This window comes from Ursus maritimus (genome assembly GCF_017311325.1).
Source record: "Ursus maritimus isolate PB19 chromosome X unlocalized genomic scaffold, ASM1731132v1 scaffold_X1, whole genome shotgun sequence".
Taxonomy (NCBI): Eukaryota; Metazoa; Chordata; class Mammalia; order Carnivora; family Ursidae; genus Ursus; species Ursus maritimus.
Genome location: NW_024423319.1, coordinates 99848581 through 99865321, shown reverse-complemented (window position 1 = coordinate 99865321; position 16741 = coordinate 99848581). Strand labels below are relative to the sequence as shown.

Genomic DNA, 16741 nt, shown 5'->3' with positions numbered 1-16741 from the left:
CCATTCTATAGGTGTGTGTATATACACACATATATGTGGTAGATATATATCAGTAATAGATGATGGATGGATGGATGGATGGATGGATGGATGGATGGATGGATGGGTGGATGGACAGGTGACAGAGAGGTGTAGGTAGATGTTCTCTCTTACTGCGTTTAAAGAGGCAGGAAATGAAAGCTAATTGTATTTAAGTGGTTGTCAGATTTTAATCGTATTTACAATGGGTTCCGTCTTTTACTTTCGTTTTTAGGTTCTGTATATTTTGGCCCACACTTGTGTTCTCAGCCATGGAGTTGCAAGTCGTCTAAGTGCCCTTACAGTTCCACACCTTCTTACCTGAATCCCTTCTAGAGCACTTTCTCAGGGTGTCCCCGAATACTTCCCAGAGACATTTACAGAAAACATACTACTCTGAACACATTTAAAACTTAGAAATTTATTTATATGGGTCTAAAGTCTGCCTCTAGGACACTTGAGTTTATTCTACCTGGAATTCCCCTCAGAAATTGTACATATTTCTGAGATGACAAATAGGTTTCATCTCTTGAGAAAATTCTGATTAGTAATAGCTGGCTGGAGTGTTAGGAACAGTTCTAGGGTGTTATCAGTCTCATCAGGAAAGAGTGCTGTGACTTATTAGAGATGCCTGCGATGGGCAGCATATAGGACTGGCCAATGGGGATTGAGTCTAATTCTGCCCCATGAAATTCCCTCACATATATGAATATAGCAGTCATGTCCCTTTTAAGGAATATCTTCTGCCTAAATCTGAAATCTTCCACCTGCCTCACAGCGCGTGGTGTGGTATCCTCCCTAGGCTCCCAGCACAAGTAGCTTAGTCTAGACTATCGTTCTAGCCATCACCTTCGCCATAAAGCACAGACAGAGATGTTCTGTGCTTGCAGAAATTCCATGGGAAAATCTTTCTTTCGGGGTCACAAATGAAGCTTGAACACTTCGTAAAAGTTTCTCTGAATTCATATCTATATGCAATTCTGTGTGCTAAAAGCAAATCATCATCTTGTCATTTGACTACTAAGATAGCTTGCCGTAACCATCAAAAATTTGCTTAAAATTGCATTTTTATTTCTTACTCTGCTTTTAAAGGGCATTGCTGATCAACCACATATTGTTTCTACCTTGACGATTTTGTGTTCTTATATGTCTGGAGACATAGCTTAGTGTACCTTGATGGCTCCAGTAGTGAGTGCAACAGCACAGTGGACGCAAAAACTGCTTACATTTGTTAAATGGAAATCCACTTCTGGAAATATCATAGCATAGCCCCTCACCCCTATCCCTACCAAGAGGCTGTGAAGCAAGCATGAATTAGTTTCTTTATACTTCTTTAGGTGATGTTCTTTTAAGAGCTAGGGAGACAAAGCGTAATGTTATCACTTTTGGTTCTACTCAAGTCCAGATTCCATGTACCCTCACCTGATGGACTTCAGAAGAGCCCTGCACCAATCAATAGAACATTATATAATATTCCTTGAGTTACAAGCCTATCGATGTGAAATGATTTCAATTGTGAATATCCTCCCTTCATGCTACATAACTGGTTAAGTAAAACCATGTTGACATTATGATGAACAATTTCACTCATATTTTATTTTTGATGTACCAGTATGTTTAGGATTTTATCTTCCCATTTTATATGCTGGGTTATCTTGTGTCAACAATGTATATGAAGCTGTTCACATTTCCTATTATGACAGCTGCACAAAGTCCATGTCTCAGAGCTGTATATCAAAGTGGCAAACATAATAATACAACACAGATCTGTTTTGACAGTAATATGGATTTCATGCTTGTTTCACAGCCCCTTGGCCAAACATTCTAAAACATTGTAGTACCCGGTAAATAACAGGCCAGAAGCAAAATCCAGAAGCTATATCTATTATTTCAGAGCAAAACGTAAAATACAAGAATGCACAATCCTTTTCCACATTTTGCAATTTATTTTGTGTCCTGTGTTTTTAGAATTAAAGTAGTTCAGTCCCCAATCTATAACTGCAGGTGAAATAAGGGGCTTCTTGAAAGGTTTCCCTTACTTTTAAAAATAAAAATATCCATGTTTTGCTATTCATTGTCTTGATTTTTTTTGGACTTACTATGCCAGGCACCTAGTTCTGCATTTTTGTAAGAATTAGGTTGTTGAGGTCTTAAAATGACCCTGGTTAGGCAGATTCTAGTATTACTCCATGTCACAGGTGAGGAAACTGAGGCTCAGAGAGATTAAATGACATGCCCAAGATTCTGAAACGGTAATACTGTGGTCAGGCTTTGGACACAGAAAGTCTGACTCCAGAGCCCACAGAGTTATCAGCATATCAGGCCATCCCATCTGTAAAAATTACAATGAAGACGAAGGTTTGAGTAAAGTACTCAAGTTTGTTGAGCCCCTGCTATGTGTCAGGAATTATGACAGACAGTCAACATCGACAATTGTACTTAATCCTCCTCACAACAGTCCTATTAGTTAGCAACCGACATTACTCCATGTTGTATGTACAACTGGAAAGGTTAAGCAAATGGGCAATAAAATCAGAGAAGTTAAGAAGACCTTAGTTACACGGTGGGTGAGGGAGAAAAGCTGGATATGAACTCCCATTTGCCAACATCTGGACTAGACATTCTTTCTACTTTTATATCATCTCTATCCTAAAACAAAATCTAACCTTGATAGAGTGGTTGACTAAACTTTCTTACCTATTTCTTACCTCATTTCTTTGATCCTTCCGTATTGAAGGTCCAAGAAAGTGAAGGGCTTTGGGAGAAACAACATACCATTGTGTTTAAACATCTTCAAGCCAATTGAAATCCTATTAGTGTCATCTCGTGTTAATTTTTTCTTGGAAGTTGAGTGGCACTGTTAGTGTTTTGAAAGGCAGCAAATATAACTGCATATTATATCATAAGAATAGACAATTATAAAAAGAGTATAAGATGAAGTACCTTTACACGAGCTGTAATTGCGGCTGGTAATTAAACTGAAGTGTTTCATTTTCCCAGTCAGCTCATCAGTGACACCAGAAAATAAACAATTTGAAACTGAAATCCTTATGGGCAAACAATTGTAATTAATTGCATTTTCCAAGGGAAAAAGCATTCCTAAAGCCTGTTTGGGGTGACGTCTTGTGTAACATACACAGTGATTTACACTCTGAGCAGAAGTGTGAGGTTCAAAACCAGACCTGATTTAATTTGAATATTCATGAAGTCTCCAGGATGATTTATACTTCAAATCCATCTCCATTGTTAAATTTATTGTCTCTTAGGCGAAAAAAGAAAGCAGATTTATATTCTGAATAATTCACATTGTGCAATGACATGATCAGCATGGAAAGACTTCACCATGGTGGAAACACACAAAGTGGGACTGCTGTTAATTTCTTCCAACTTGGATTCTCGTCAAGTATCAAGAGTATTTTTTAGAGATGCTTGGGAGCTGAAATGAAAATATTTGTGCATATAAATTTGGGTCCCTATATCATAAGCCCATTGGATTGGAATCATAAAATTTTTGCCATTGTTCATTTGCACAGAGAAGCATTTGGGATTTGTTCACATCTTTTTGGCGATTCAGATCACATGGAACAGACTGCTGTGACTTTAACTCTGATTTGTGCTGCTTGCTCTAGGACCTGACCTGATGTGGGCTAACTTCTATATAATTTCACGTACTTTAATCAAGAACTCAACACTAATTTCTCTTCTCTTCTTTCTTTTAACTTAGGAAATGAACACGGCCTTTGAATTCACATAGGCACAGGTAGAGAGCCTGGCCCCAGAGTTACTAATACCCTGTATCAGTTAGCTTTTACCATGTAAGAAAGAACCCCCAGAACAGTGGCTTAGAATAGTAACTATTTATTTAGCTCATAATTCTGCAGGAAGGCAATTTGGTCTGGGCTCACTTAGGTGGTTTTTCTGGTCTAGGCCAGGCTCACCTGATCTCAGCTGGGGCTTACATATGCATCCGCAAGGAACTGCCAGATTGGGTGGGGTAGAGTGGTCTAGGGAGGTTACAGCTGGCATGGCTTGTCTCTATGTCACGTGATCTTCCATTGTCTAGCAGGCTAACCTGAACTTTGTTGAATGATGGTGCTGCAGGGATCCCTAGATTAGTAAGAGAGGGTGAATCTAAACATGAAAGCACTTTTCAAGTCTCTGCTATTGTCACATTGGCCTAATGACCAGGCACAGAGATGGAATGAAGAGTACTACCAAAACTGAAGTTACTGAGGGGTGTGAACAAATTGGGTGCCATTACTATAAAAATTCAGCACATATACATATAAGAAACTATGAGCTAGCTTCTTAACCCTCAGTCCCAGTTTCAGCATCATCTCATAGGGTTTGGGAGGGATTCACATTAATATATGTAAATTAATGGGTAAACCGCTAGTGCCATATGGAAGGCACTTAATAAATATGGGCTCCTTTTCTCTTTTAGATGTCTATATAGACTCATTTATTGATTGTACAAAGCAGGTATTTTAAATAGGAAAGCAAACTGCTAGTGACACATCATCCCATTGACCTCTAGAATGGTTCAGTATTCAGCTGGCAAGGCTAGTGTCTCCTTCTTCATTAACAATTTCATGTCAATCTCTGCAGAAGCTATGCATTAACTTGGAGGATAAACTTCTGCAAAGCAGTATATTCCTAAAATTGTGTATGAATGAATGCATGTATATAAATGTATTTCCATAAAAATTAAACATTTATTGAGCCATTCATTCAGTTCCTCTTGTTTCCTTACAGCCTATCAGTCAGAGGCAAAACTAGGCCAATGCAGTCAATGCATTGCATTGAGGGTCATAGGCTAGAAGAGGTCATAAAGGTTCAGAGTTTTCGAAGTATTGATCATGGCCACTGAAGCAGTTAAAGCATTATAAAGTCAGCTTGACATTATAAGCAAATAATCAAAAGAGCCCTTAAATTGAATGAAACTTGGGCCTGATTGTCTTTAAAATCTGACTCCAATATTAATGCATGGATGTTCACATCTTTAATTTGGAACTAAGCCACCGACACAGTAGAGTAGATGAGCTTCCATAATTTTCAAGCGCACCCATGCTTTTTCCCATTGATCTGAGGATAACAGATCATTCTATTGGTTTCCTTGCAGCTTTCAAATACAGTTTGCATAATTCAAAACTGATCAGTAAATATAACACTTAAGTACCTTGACCTGAAGATCGTATAAATGAAAATCCATTAAAAAATCACAGTAGACCACTGTACTTGTCATATTTTATTTCACCAAAATATACTTATCATACATCTATTGTTTTATAGGTCATTAGAATAGTACAGAGTATATCAAGTTTATTATAATGTGCAAAGAGATCTTCTATGTACATCTCTTGGGTCTTTTGGTACTATTAGAACCTCTCTGATCTTAGATGACTTTTTAGCCAAAAAGATAAAGAACATTTATTTGATTGGCATGTACTGAAACAAATTACTATGGTTATACTTGACAGTCCTTTGATACTGATTATTTTGAGGATGGGGAGGAAAAGAATTTGAAGACTTTATTGGAATCATATGTTAATAGGGGACAAAACTATTTTTTAAGATGCAATAGTACATATGTCAAAATATTCTTTTTTATTATTTCAATGATAATCTAACATTGTTTTAAAATTTTGATCAATCTATTTTAGTGAGTCAGTCTGCTGGAAAACAAAGTGATTGGCTCTCTCATCTTAGAGCTTACTGAGATGAAAATATTATAATTTTATTTTTGTGTTAAATTAATCACAGATACAGGATTCCAGGTGTTAACTACCTTTGTTGACATATCTATATATCTTACTCCAACCTGATTAATTCCAATGGATGAAAAGTCTACTGTGAAAAATGAACATCAGTTGTAAAATCTTTTCAAGGGGACCAACAGAAACACTAACAGGGCAATTATTGATTTGTGAGCATTTATTAAGAAACAGAGTCTGAGGGTGCCTGGGTGGCTCAGTCAGTTAAGTGTCTGCCTTCAGCTCAGATCATGGTCCCAGGGTCCTGGGATTGAGCCCTGCATTGGGCTCTCTGATCAGCGGGGAGCCTGCTTTCTCCTGTCCCTCTACACTTCCCCCTCCTTGTGTGCATTCTCTCTCTCTCTCTCTCTGTCAAATAAATTCTTGGGGCGCCTGGGTGGCACAGCGGTTAAGCATCTGCCTTCGGCTCAGGGCGTGATCCCGGCGTTCTGGGATCGAGCCCCACATCAGGCTCCTCCACTATGAGCCTGCTTCTTCCTCTCCCACTCCCCCTGCTGTGTTCCCTCTCTCGCTGGCTGTCTCTCTCTGTCAAATAAATAAATAAAATCTTTTAAAAAAATAAATAAATAAATTCTTTAAAAAAAAAAAAGAAGCAGAATCTTAAAACATAAAACTGTCAACTTCCTGAGATCATATCTTAAAATACTACATGAACAGCACAAGACTTTTTGAGGTGTGTACTATATTAATTTTATTTTTGGTAAGTTTAATCACTGTCTCTATCCCAGGACAGTCTTTCTCAAAAAAACAATCAATTTAAGGGATATAGAAAGATGATGCTTTACAATGTGTATACATCTCATCATAGAAGCTCAAGCATAGAGGAGATAAATTGGCAGTTACTCCTATTTGCTAATTATAAATCATGACCAAGACCATCCTGGGAGTAAAATTCAAAATTTTAATCTACTTGTATGAACAGAATATGATTTTTATTATATTGTCATGTTTTGCTTGATAGTCTAAAGTCTGTGTATATGCTAAATAACTGTTTAAGCAAAAATATTATCTTTAGTTATTAAAAAAGCTAACAACGTGGGGCATCTGGGTGGCTTAGTATGTTAAGCATCCGACTCTTGGTTTTAGCTCGGGTCATGATCTCAAGGTCTGCTTGAGATTCCTCTATCCCTTTCCCTCCCCCTCTGCCCCTACCACCCTCCCCACCTTGTGTACTTGCAATCTCGCTCTCTCTCTTAAATAAATAAATAAATAAAATCTTTTTAAAAATTTTTTTAAAAGGCTAAAAATTGTAAGGATGCCAAAATTCAAGCTTTGGGCTGTATTTGAATAGATTGTATTCAATTCTGGTATAACAAGTTGCGCTTCTGATGACCGTTCAACTGAAGTACTATTTACTGAGCAGTTCTTTCGTTCATCGTCACTATGCTAGAATATAGTGCTATAGAGATGAACAAAGCATGACCCCTGTCCCAAGAGGAAACCAACATATGCACAGCCACTGTATTGCCTCCTGTAAGAGCTCTACAAGTGGTACCAATTGGATTACTTAAAAGAATCGAGAGAGTGAGTCTTCTGGGGTGAGAGGAATGAAAGAGGCTTCACAGAGAAGGTGATGTTGGAGCTGAGAATGCAGAGAGATGTATCTGGGGTCCCCAAGGCCACACCCAGTCTCAATGATTTACCAGAAGAACTCCTAGGACCCAGCATAGAGTTGTACCCATGGCTACGATTTATTATAGCGAGGGGCTACAAAACAAAATCAGCAAGGAGAGAAGGAGCAGGGGGTGAATTCCAGATGAAACAAGGCACAAGGTTCCAAGAATCCCCTCCCAGACAAGTGACACAGGATACACTTAATCCTTTCAGTGACGAGTTGTGATGGCACATGTGAAATGTCTGCCAGAGAATTTCTTTAGAGACTCCACAGCGAGGGATTTTACTGGGGGCTGGTCACATAAGCACCTTCTGCCTAGCACAAGTCAAAATCCCAGACTCCCAGAAGGAAAGCAGATGTTCAGCATTACCATATTGCTTGCGCAAGGCATTTAGGCCCAGAGAGCCACTCTTATCATAGGAACCCTCCTGAAATCTAAGTTCCCAGAGGCCAGCTAAGAGCTAACCCTGTCATCAGACCTTTCTAAGAAGAGCAGTGTTAGGCTTGGTAGGTTAACTCTTCTCTGCACAGGTGAACAGGGTCTATCCAGATAGAGTTGTCAGAGAAATGAATTCAGGGTGAGGAAATATCAAGAAAGGGCTCAGAAGTATGAAAAATGATTCAAAACATTCCATTCCGTGAGATACGAAAGCCCATATGTTACTGGAACTACTCAGGATGTCACATCTACGTTCCTGAGGCCCTGAGATGATTCTGGCATCCCTGAGCAGGCATCATCTTCTAAAGAGGATTAAAGCGGTGATCGTGTTAATTCAAAACATTTTGCATCAATTATCTACTTCATTTATGTAAAGATGTAGTTCTAGCCTGAAATATCTGGACATTTGTCTCGGTTCAGTGTTTTATTTTCAGTTTCTGTCCATGACACTTTTGAAGTTGTATAGTTCAAAGTTCTCTGTTACAGTATAATGGAGAGTTTAATGTTGTCCTGGGGGGAGTGTGTACCATGAGATGACATTTCAGAATATAGTACATTTATAAAAGTGATGGACACAAGGCATCATTTTTTAGCACTAGTACTTGCTGCATTAACTATAAACTGTGGGACTGTGCTCTTTCTTTTTCCCAAACAGATTAAGACATGCTTCAGTGTCTATCAGATCCTACAGTCTAAAGCAGAACCATCCCTCTATTTCACTAGGAGAGAAATGAAAACTGTTAAGCTTATAAATATTTCACTACAGATTGCTATGTATTAGCTGCTCACTGTTGAATTCAGCTGCTGTGAAATGCTGATAATTCTCTACTGAGGGCTTGAGGACAACCTCTATTTCAATAAATATTATGGCTTGTACTGATTTATGAGTTCCGTGCATTCACTGACAGACAAGATGGAATATGTTAGCCTTATTAATGCAATTGGTGCAATGTACTCAAAGCACTAGGCCTCAATTTGAGAGATTTAGCTGCTCGGGTGTACTCCCACTATAACATGCGTGGGCCTTAGTGGTGTAGAAATCCACTTCTTTTTTTTTTTAAGATTTTATTTATTTATTTGACAGAGATAGAGACAGCCAGCAAGAGAGGGAACACAAGCAGGGGGAGTGGGAGAGGAAGAAGCAGGCTCCCAGCGGAGGAGCCTGATGTGGGGCTCGATCCCAGGACCCCGGGATCACGCCCTGAGCCGAAGGTAGATGCTCAACGACTGAGCCACCCCGGCGCCCCTAGAAATGCACTTCTTATAGAATATTGTACAGATGTATTTCTGCTTTAGGTTGGAAATACATCAGAAGATAGGCACATTTTGCTAATCTTCCACTGTGTTGGTACTATTAGGACAGTATAAGTGAGTTTCAAAACTGAAAAAAAAAACAGCATAAAAAACAGAGGATTCTCTTTTGTATTATCTTCTTTATTGAGGGTAGAGTAGGACTCTGAAAGAAAAAACCACGTCACTCCCCTGTATTGGTGTCCCACTGTCGCTGTAACAAGTGACCACAAACTTAGTGGCTCACAACAACACAAATCTATTATCTTAGAGCTGTGCAGGTTGGAAGTCCAAAATGGGATTTACAGATTTAAAACCAAGGTGTGGGCAAGACTGCTCCTTTCTGGAGGCTCTAGGGGAGAATCCATTTCCCTGCCTTTTCCAGCTTCTGGAAGCTGCCTGCATTCCTTGACTTGTGACCCCTTCCTCCATCCTCAAAGCCTGCAGCAAAGCACCTTCAGATCTCCTCATACTCTCTCTTTACCTCTCTGTAACCTCTGCCTCTCTCTAACATCGTCACACCTCTTTCTTTGACACTGACCCTCCCACCTCCCTCTTCTGACTCTGACCCTACTGCCTCCCTCTAAGGAATATCCTTGTGGACCACATTGGGCCCACCCAGATAACCCAGGATTATCTCTCTACCTCAAGATTCCCAATTTAATCACACCCACAAAGTTGTTTGCAGTGTAAGGTAACATAGTCATAGGTTCTGGAGATTAGGATGTGGCATCTTTGGTGAGCCATTATTCTGTCTACCACAACCCCAATATCTTTATTTTATACAATCATGAATATTATAAATTATTTATTTTTTTAAAGATTTTATTTATTTATGTGACAGAGAGACAGCCAGCAAGAGAGGGAACACAAGCAGGGGGAGTGGGAGAGGAAGAAGCAGGCTCCCAGCGGAGGAACCTGATGTGGGGCTCGATCCCAGGATTCTAGGATCACACCCTGAGCCGAAGGCAGACACTTAACGACTGAGCCACCCAGGCATTCCTATTATAAATTATTTAATACCAATCAGTAGTATTTAAATTTTGGCCATTTGGTTAATATTTACTGAGCAACTACTGTATACCTTGTAATGTTCTAGATGCTGAGGAATAGCAGTCTTTACTGTCATGGAGATTACATTCTAGAAGGAGAGACAAATAAATTCATATTCATATTTTACACGTTCTGACTGGTACTATGAAGAAAAGTAATATAATGCAGGGTTAGATGTGAAAGTGTGATAGTATATGTACAATGAGCATTACTATTTTGACACTGTATGGTGACCGCAAAAATCTGTCCAAATCCAAACTCCTGGTTCTTGTGAATGTGACCTTGTATAGAAATAGCTTCTTTGCAGATGTAATTAGGTCAAGGATCTTGAGACAGGGTCATCCTGGATTTAGAGTGGGCCCAAAATGCCATGATCAGTATCCTTATAAATGCAGAGCAGGAGAGGACACACCAAGGAAGACCATGTGAAGACAGACAAAGACTGCAGTGATGCATCTGTAAGCCAACGAGCACCAACGATTGCCAACAACAGCCAGAGGCCAGGAGTGAGGCATAGAGGGGATTCTTCCTGTGAGCCTCCAGAAGAAACTAACCCTGCTGATAGCTTGATTCTGGATTGCTGGCCTCCAAAATCGTGAGAGAGGCCAGTTTGGTTGAGCCATCCAGTTTTTGATAATTTGTTACAGCAGCGTTAGGAAACTAATACAGGCGATGTTTGAGCAGAGACCTGTTTGAAATGAGAAAGCAAGCCATGCAGCCGTTGAAGGGAAAGCAATATAGGAGAGTGTAGAGTAAATGATGGACACCAGTATCCAAATAACAGAAAGGGGGGGGGACAGTGTGACTGGAACCCAGAAAGCAAGGAGGAAGTGTGTTTGAATATGATTTCACAACTATCATATGGACCAGATGTGGTAGGACCATACTAAAGATTTTGGATTTTATTTTGTTTTTTTTTATTTTATTTTATTTATTTGTCAGAGAGTACAAGCAGGGGGGAGCAGCAGGCAGAGGGAGAAGCAGGCTCCCCACTGAGCAAGGAGCCCGATGCAGGACTCGATCCCAGGACCCTGGGATCATGACCCGAGCCAAAGGCAGATGCTTCACTGACTGAGCCACCCAGGCGTCCCAAGATTTTGGATTTAATTCTGTCCGTACATTAGTGTAATTGTGACCTAATAAAATATAGAATTCTATACTAAATACTTAATCTTTTTTCTTGCGCATGACAGTTTTTAATTGCCAGAAGGAAGTAATTGTGACATGACTCACTATAATCGCAAAACAACAGGGTTACATTCTAGTAGGCTCCAGCATATTCCAGTAACGTAACTATCAAATTTCTAAGTAATGTCGGCTGTGGCCTGACCTAAGAAGATATATTGGTCCCTCCACTCCCACCACACATGCATTTATTTCCTTCTTTGCCTGCGTATATAAAACCTGTGTGCTCAGCTTCTGGAGCGGCACTGCTCTGGGTATCAGTAGTATCACTGATGTACTCTGATGCTCACACAAGATAACCCTGCCCTGCCCATCAGTGAGAACAGAGGCCACAGACTGCGGAATGGGAATCCTGCCCCAAATCTAAAAGCCAAGTAAGCTCTCCAAGGGAGTGAACTAGTAGTGGGGCGCCTGGGTGGCTCAGTCGTTAAGCGTCTGCCTTCGGCTCAGGTCATGATCCCACAGTCCTGGGAAGCCTGCTTCTCCCTCTCCCACGCCCCATGCTTGTGTTCCCTCTCTTGCTGTCTCTCTCCGTCAAATAAATAAATAAAATCTTTAAAAAAAAAAAAAGGTGTGAACTAGTAGTAAAATGAGTGAATTTAAGTTTCATCTCCCCTGCTGGTCCCTGCTATCTGTGACAATGGATAGCCCTAAAATATTATCAAGGGGTGGCATAAGAAATAGACTCAAAAAATAATGAGTGGCTTATTAAAACTTGCAAGAGGGGCGCCTGGGTGGTACAGTCGGTTAAGTGTCCAACTCTTGGTTTCGGCTCAGATTGTGATGTCAGGGTTGGGAGATCAAGTCCTGCATCAGGCTCCAGGCTCAGCACAGAGTCTGCTTAAGACTCTCTGCCCCTCCCACCCCCATTAAATAAAATCTTTAAAAAAAAAAAAAACTTGGCAGTATGTGTGCTGATAGTTGCTAGAACTATGCTAGGAGTAAGAAAATTGTAGTGGGATAGAAAGTTATATTTCTAGGCAGATGTCTTTATGTTAAGAAATAAAGGTCAAGTCTTAGAAAATGAAAGAAAATATTTTAATGGCTTTGAGACTATGTAAGTGGTAGGATCCTCTCAAGGAAATCAGTAACGCACAGAAACAACCAATGCAAATTTATTAGGAGATGCTTTATTTAATATTTATCTCTCCTTCTACTATGTACAATTTAAATATTTACATTGTACATCCTTCAATGAAAGTAAAACTAACCATCCTTCTTCGTGTATGTGTGTATATACTTTTTATAATTATATATATAGTGAATCTTAGCTTACATCCCTCTGGGCAGGAAAAAGAACAAAAGATGCATGTAGATTTCATCTCTGCTCATTCTCCCACACTCCCTCGTTTTGTTTTTCATCTCACATGCAAATTAAAATGTTTCTAAATGACAAAAGAAAATTTCAGTTGTGAGAAATTAAACATCAAATGTGAACTGAATCTTGATTTGGGAATCTCAACTGTTAAAATAGAACATTTCACACCTCTTTCAAGGAAGCACCTGCTAAATTCATTTGATTCCAATATAGAAATCTCTGTAATACTTTGAGTAGATCACAATAATCTAGAAATATAAACATAAGCAGAGGAATGATCCAAGTTTCTGGACTCATTAAGTTTGAAATATGCTTACAGAAAACACTGCTTTAATAAGGCCTATTGTAATCTAGAAATATATCCACAGCCCACTAAATTATCCTCAGAGAGGTGGCCACCATACCATGGTCGCAGTGACAAAGAATGCCAGGGCTGGCATCAGAAGGCCAGGATTCTAGTTCTGCCTTTATTACTACTGTGATGACTGACTTCACACAGGTCACTTAGCCTCGCTGTAATTCAGGTTCCTCAAATTTAAACGGAGCTGTGTGAACATAGGCAATATAACCACATTGTCCTTTTAGGCTGTATAAAATGTGGAAAATGTTTCATTTTGAAATATCGTCAATGTTATCCAAACCATATATCTAGATACCTACAGGTGATCTAAGCATAATTTATTCATATAGAAGTTCATACATAGAATTCATACACAGACTACATAGACTACTTATGTTCTTTATTTTGAATGTGAAGGAATTAGTCATAGTTGTAAATTCTGTCACTGAAAAAAGTTAAATACCTTGAAAGAAAATATAAATCAGTCTTTCCACTTATAATTTGATATCTAAATCTGCTTCATCTTTGTTTTGACATAGTTAAGACTTTATCCTATACAAAGAAATGAGAGTCTTATGATCTATAGACATTTTTTGATTTCTTCCCCCATGCTTTTTCATTTTATGATTTCATATACAAATAAAATGTTTTAGAAAAATTATTGCCAAATTCGCATATTTTGATTTTTATTGTGCAAGCATGATCCATTCTGCTCATTCTTTTCAAATACTGCATGTTTGTATTTAAAATAATCTAGGGACACCTGGGTGGCTCAGTCACTTAAGCATCTGCCTTCGGCTCAGGTCATGATCCCAGGGTCATAGGATCGAGCCCTGCATTGGGCTCCTTGCTCAGCGGGGAGCCTGTTTCTCCCTCTCCCTCTGCCCCCTTACCTCTGCTTATGCTTCTCTTGCTCACTACCTCTCTCTCTCACTCCCTCTCTCTGTCAAATAAATAAATAAAATCTTTTAAATAAATAAATAAGACTGGGGCCTGCTTCTTCCTCTCCCACTCCCCCTGCTTGTGTTCCCTCTCTCACTGGCTGTCTCTGTCAAATAAATAAAATAAAATCTTTAAAATAAATAAATAAAGACTGATGAATCATAGACCTGTATCTCTGAAACAAATAATACATTATATACTAATAGTATTAATTAATTAATTAATCTAATATAGTGGAAAAGAAGAGCAGATGCATGTTCTTACCCAGTAGACACAATTCTTCAATGGAAGAATTCAGACCTTCATGGGTGATCACAAGTATGTTTCACTGAAAAAAATGTGAAACTTAAAAAGTCACAAATTTTCAGATGATGACAACTAACAGCCATGGAGACTCTTACAGGAGAATATTCACCTCTATGAGGTAGGTTGTAGGAGAATGGGCACCTGTTATTGCACTCGTAAATGAAAATTGTGGACTCAGCCTGGTAAGTTATAAGATCTATGTAGGCTATTTTTTTTCTCCTCTTGGGTTATCTCCAGTTTAATTTTTTTCTGTCATGAATTTTCATTGGGACTAATATATGCTACTGATTCCTTCCTAATCTTCTATGGCTAAACTTGCTATGCACTATGTGGGAAAATACATCAAGTCACCTCATATGTGATTTCGAGATTTTTTTTTCTTTTTCCAAAATAGAGCAAGAATGTATTTCATTATTTCATTCCAAAAGGGATAACCCTTTTGAGACATGTGCAGACCTAGTGCTCTCAAGGGTTTCAAAGAGTGACAGATAAGACGTAGGTGATACAGACTTTACAAAAAGGCCAAAGCAACTAGGTCATTCTGTTTTGTTTATATTTAATATTATTTTGATTTTGATGCTTTAGCCCCATTTTTTCAAAGAGAAGCAATAAAGTTTGATAGAAATTTGGATGGAATGTAGACTGGGCCAATGTCAAGAGAGCTGTGCTCTGGTCTGTACTACACTACTGACTTATCATGTATCTGTAGTTTTCCTGTCTTAAAAATAAGAAACAATGAAACTTGTTTTTATCAACCTCATGGGGATAAGTGCAAGAAAAAAAAATGAGGTAAGCTGCTGGAAAAGCTTTTATTTTTAGGAAGAAATGCAATTTGAAATTCTCCCTCATGTTTTGACTTAAATTAAACCTTAAAAAATGTAAACGAATCTTGCTAGTCTTCCTTGAGGCCTGTCTCTGATACCAGAAACTTGAAAGATTGCCTTGATTATACAATCTCTGTTTTCTGGGATGTCGTATGAGACAGAAACTCTGAGATCTAGGAGGCCTGGTGACCAAGACAAACCAGTCCCCTCAAAGTTTGTGTTCCATGGAATAGGCAGACTATACAGTTAAACAAATATTTTCTCAGGTCTTGATAAACGCTACAAAGAAAAGAAAGCTGGATATTGAATACAAAGTGTTAGGTGAAGGGGACACTTCCACACAGAGTGATGAGAGAAGATCTCGCTGAAGTGGTGACATGTGAGTTGAGGACAACTGAGACATCCAAGGGTCTTAGAGATAAACATTCCAGGCAGAGGGAACAAAAGGGTATGGGCCTCCTGAGGCCAGAAGGAGTTGGCAAGATGGAAGAATTTGAGGGTTACTGGACTGGACAGAAGTGAAGTGGGGAGAGAGTACAGGATCAGATTGAAGAGGCAGCCAGGGGCCAGATCAGACAAGCCTTGCAAGCGAGGACAAGGAGTTAGCATTTTAAGGGAGGCCACTGGGAAAATAAGCAGATTGTTAAAATACATTTCGTCAACATGACAGAATTGGGGTGGGGAGTGTTTACTCAGCGTATTACCCAGAAAACTTTGCACCGTTTCCTCTGTAGATTGCTCTTCATCTCCCCCAAAGTTTTTACTCTTGAGTAGCTAATCTCTCTCTTTCTCTTTCCCAACAAGAGGAAAACTGTTCCATTACTTTCCCTTTTAACACCTTCCACTCTGGCATTCAGAGCACCTGCCCTCAGCCCCCCTTGCTGAGGATAGTCCCTTGGGAATATAGTTTTTCTTCTCTACTCCTCCTCTTCCAATGAGAACTCTCACACCCTTTAAAGAAATAAAAGTTCAGGAGAGTAAAATTATTGTATTCTGCACACTGTTTACCTACTTAAGGGTTTATAGTCATCTGCCCGGGGGGGCACAATATTTATTTGTACATCCAGGAGTACTTGTTATTCAAAGCTATGTGGCCCTTCTCCTTTGGATCTTTCACGGGCTTCGAGAGATGCTTCCAGATTAGGCATGGCCATGTACTTCAAAATTCCGTCCATCAGTTCTAGGACCTAGGCCGTAAGAAACTGTCTGTGCCTAATCTCATTTGGGTTTAATCAGGCCCCCTCAAAGTTCTTTTCAAAGAACAAGAAAATGTGATTAATGGATAAAAGGCCTCACGGTATAAGAGTGCCACAAGTAAGGTGATGTGGACCATCTTCTCCCCTGCTGGAGTCTGTACAGTGGCCCGGGATGGGTGGCCACTGAGGGGGGCAGGGCGGGAATACGTGTAGCTTCCAGAGAGGGTGTACACGATCACTGCTCACAGGGGCTGTGCTGGTTTGGGGTCCTCTGGCTTCAAGCAGCTGAGGCCCAGCTGCTTCCCGACAGAGTTGGCAGTCAGATCTGTAGCCTCTTTCTCTTTTTCAGCCTTTGCGGGCAATAAGAACACAGCCCTCATTCCTTCATTCAATGAGGTCTTAAATTGTTTGGGAATACTTAACTAGTTGTTGCTCCCATAA

General features: G+C 39.5%; 1 protein-coding gene across 1 annotated transcript in view; it reads left to right on the top strand.

The window, feature by feature from the left end:
* Positions 1–16741, top strand: part of IL1RAPL1 (interleukin 1 receptor accessory protein like 1) — a 723425-nt gene that overhangs the window by 584949 nt on the left and 121735 nt on the right. The window lies entirely within an intron of this gene.